The sequence below is a fragment of the Chelmon rostratus genome, chromosome 8, assembly GCF_017976325.1.
Source record: "Chelmon rostratus isolate fCheRos1 chromosome 8, fCheRos1.pri, whole genome shotgun sequence".
Classification (NCBI taxonomy): domain Eukaryota; kingdom Metazoa; phylum Chordata; class Actinopteri; order Chaetodontiformes; family Chaetodontidae; genus Chelmon; species Chelmon rostratus.
In genome coordinates this window covers 28,002,030-28,005,947 of record NC_055665.1, presented here as the reverse complement: position 1 = coordinate 28,005,947, position 3,918 = coordinate 28,002,030, and positions in this window count along the sequence as shown.

Sequence of the window (3,918 nt, the reverse complement as noted above, 5' to 3'; positions counted from 1 at the left end):
ACCCAACTCCTTGAAAGAGGTTGGATTCTCTTCTACTCTGGAGTTGCCCGCAGTGAGAGGCGACGGGCTGGTGTAGGCTTGCTTATAGCTCCCGACCTTAACCGCCATGTGTTGGAGTTTTCCCCGGTGAACGAGAGGGTCGCTGCCCTACGACTTTGGGTTGGGGACAGGTGCCTCACTGTTGTTTGGCCTACGGGCCGAACAACAGTGTAAAGTACACACCCTTCTTGGAGTCTGTGGGAGGGGTGCTGGAAAGTGCTCCGACTTGGGACTCTGTCGTTCTACTGGGGGACTTCAACGCTCACGTGGGCAGCGACAGTGCAACCTGGAGTGACGTGATTGGGAGGAACGGCCTCATCGATCTGAACCCTAGCGGTGTTCTGTTATTGGACTTCTGTGCTAGTCACAGTTTGTCCATAACAAACACCATGTTCAAGCATAAGAGTGTCCATCAGTGCACGTGGCACCAGGACACTCTAGGCCAGAGGTCAATGATGGACTTCGTGGTCGTGTCATCTGACCTTCGGCCATATGTCTTGGTCACTCGGGTGAAGAGAGGGGCTGAGCTGTCAACTGATCACCACCTGGTGGTGAGTTGGATCCGCTGGCAGAGGAGAAAGCTGGACAGACTTGGCAGACCCAAAAGGGTAGTGAGGGTCTGTTGGGAACGTCTGGCAGAACCCTCTGTCAGAGGGGTTTTCAACTTGCACTTCCGGGAGAGCTTTGACCAAATCCCGAGGGAGGTTGGAGACATTGAGTCTGAATGGACGATGTTCTCCACCTCCATTGTTGACGCAGCTGTTTGGAGCTGTGGCTGTAAGGTCTCTGGTGCCTGTCGTGGCGGCAATCCCCGAACCCGGTGGTGGACACCGGAAGTAAGGGATGCCGCTGAAGAAGGAGTCCTATCGAACCTGGTTGGTTGTGGGACTCCTGAGGCAGCTGAGGGGTACCGGCTGGCCAAGCGTGCTGCGTCCGTCTGGTCTCTATTCATTATTTTTATGGACAGAATTTCTAGGCGCAGCCAAGGGCCGGAGGGAGTCTGGTTTGGGGACCACAGGATCTCATCTCTGCTTTTTGCGGATGATGTTGTTCTGTTTGCTTCTTCGAACTAGGATCTCCAGAATGTGTTGGGGTGGTTTGCAGCCGAGTGTGAAGCGGCTGGGATGACAATCAGCACCTCCAAGTCCAAGGTTCTCGACCGGAAAAGGGTGGCTTGTCCCCTCTGGGTTGGAAGAGAGCTCCTGCCTCAAGTGGGGGAGTGCAAGTATCTTGGGGTCTTGTTCACAAGCGAGGGAAGGATGGAGCGTGAGATTGACAGGCGGATCGGTGCGGCTGTAGCAGTAATGCGGTCGTTGTACCGTTCAGTTGTGGTGAAGAAGGAGCTGAGCCGAAAGGCAAAGCTCTCGGATACAAGCGGCTGAAATGAGTTTCCTCCCAAGGGTGGTGGGGCGCTCCCTTAGAGACAGGGTGAGGAGCTCTGTCACTCGGGAGAAGCTCAGAGTAGAGCCGTCTGGTCTCTATTCATTATTTTATGGACAGAATTTCTAGGCGCAGCCAAGGGCCGGAGGGAGTCTGGTTTGGGGACCACAGGATCTCATCTCTGCTTTTTGCGGATGATGTTGTTCTGTTTGCTTCTTCGAACTAGGATCTCCAGAATGTGTTGGGGTGGTTTGCAGCCGAGTGTGAAGCGGCTGGGATGACAATCAGCACCTCCAAGTCCAAGGTTCTCGACCGGAAAAGGGTGGCTTGTCCCCTCTGGGTTGGAAGAGAGCTCCTGCCTCAAGTGGGGGAGTGCAAGTATCTTGGGGTCTTGTTCACAAGCGAGGGAAGGATGGAGCGTGAGATTGACAGGCGGATCTGTGCGGCTGTAGCAGTAATGCGGTCATTGTACCGTTCAGTTGTGGTGAAGAAGGAGCTGAGCCGAAAGGCAAAGCTCTCGGATACAAGCGGCTGAAATGAGTTTCCTCCCAAGGGTGGTGGGGCGCTCCCTTAGAGACAGGGTGAGGAGCTCTGTCACTCGGGAGAAGCTCAGAGTAGAGCCGCTGCTCCTCCATGTCGAGAGGAGCCAGCTGAGGTGGCATCTTTACCGCATGCCTCCCGGACGCCTTCCTGGGAGGGTGTTCCGGGCATGCCCCACCGGGAAGAGGCCCCGGGGATGACCCAGGACACGTTGGAGGGACTATGTCGCTTGGCTGGCCTGGGAACGCCTCGGGGTCCCCCCGGAAGAGCTGGAGGAAGTGTCTGGGGAGAGGGAAGTCTGGCTTCCTCGTTAGACTGCTGCCCCCGCGACCCGGCCCCGGATAAGCGGAAGAAAATGGATGGCTCCCACTGGGCATTTTGCGGCTTCTCAACACACACACACACACACAGACAGAGAGAGCACACCTGTCAACAGTGGGATTTGAAAATACAGGACGTCACCACGCTTCCTACTGTCCACACCTCTTACAGTTAGACAAGGCTGCACACAGTGAAACCTAAAATCACTTCCAGGCAACAACTTCCTTTAAAATATCAGAGCAACAAGGACTGGGTTAATTAGTTCCTACATTAAGTGGTGGTTAAAATCAGGTCACTGGTTGAAAGTCGAATACTCTGAACATCCCAACGTTATGAAAATAAAAAAATTTCAGCATTTCAGCACACCGCTTTTACTGTATCACTTAAGAAAATACTTTATTGATCCCACTTGTTACAACAGCAAGACTAAAAATGAGAGGTGAAGGTTTCTGCACCTCTCATTTTGTTCATGGCAGATTTGTCACGCTGGCTCACACCCAGTGTCCGTCTGATGCACTAAAATCTGTGTGCCATATTTTATAAAGAAGCATGGCCAACATAAGCCCCCCCCCATTTGATAAGATACTTGCACATCCCTCTTGCGTTCGTTTTTCTTTCTTATTTAAAATACTTTTAAATAATTTACGTGAAATTGTTTGAATGTGAGGAGAGCAGGAAAGAGGAGTAAGACACAGGGGAATCCCAGGTGAAACAGGAGGGCCGACAGGTTTGACTCAGAATCAGGAGTTACGGTGCGTTAACTATCAATGTGCTATAAACTAGATCGTATCTTTATGTGTTTACATCTGAATGCAAAAGATGCGGTCTTCAATGAAAAGCACACAAAGACACACAATCCAGTATTCTACAAAATTAACTCTCTCCGATGAATTATACTTCGCATCACAGACCCATCATGAACAGGAGGAATGATTACAACAAGCGAAAACAAGCGAAAACAAGCGAAACAGTATTCAGGTGCACACTATTTATGCGTGCACCTGAATACTGTTTGTATCGAGTTGAACGAAGGTGAAGCCATCCTCAAACACTGGCGATGGAGGAGGCCCTCACCCGCCTCAGGCAGGGACATACAGGGCTGAACAGCACATTAAGAATAGTTGGTAAACACCTTACAGGTAACTGTAGAAGCTGTAATAAGCAGGAGACAGTGGAACGCGTGTTAATGGAATGTAAAGAGTATGAAAGAGAGAGGAGAGTGTTGAAAGCAGACCTGGAGAAAGAGAAAGTAGGATAGTAGGATTCACACTAGGGAATCTGTTACAAAGATCAGACGATATTAATAAACATGTACGAAGATATTTGAGGAAAGCTGGTTTAGTTGAGAGGATCTAGATTGGGTTTGGAGGGGGTTACCCCCTCCCATTTCTTTTTCTTTTCTTTTTTTCTTTTTTTTAACTTTACTGCTAGCCTCCTGTTCCAATTCCAGTCCAGTAGGTGGCGGCAATGCGCCTACTGGTAGGATGCCAGCCGCCAATCCAAACCAAAAGAAGAACAACACTGGCGATGGTCAATGGCGTGTAAAACTACATTACCCACATTGCATAGCGTTAAATGTCATCACAACAGGAAGTACCAGAGGCTGGGCAGTAACAACATTTTTTTGCATGAGAGGAA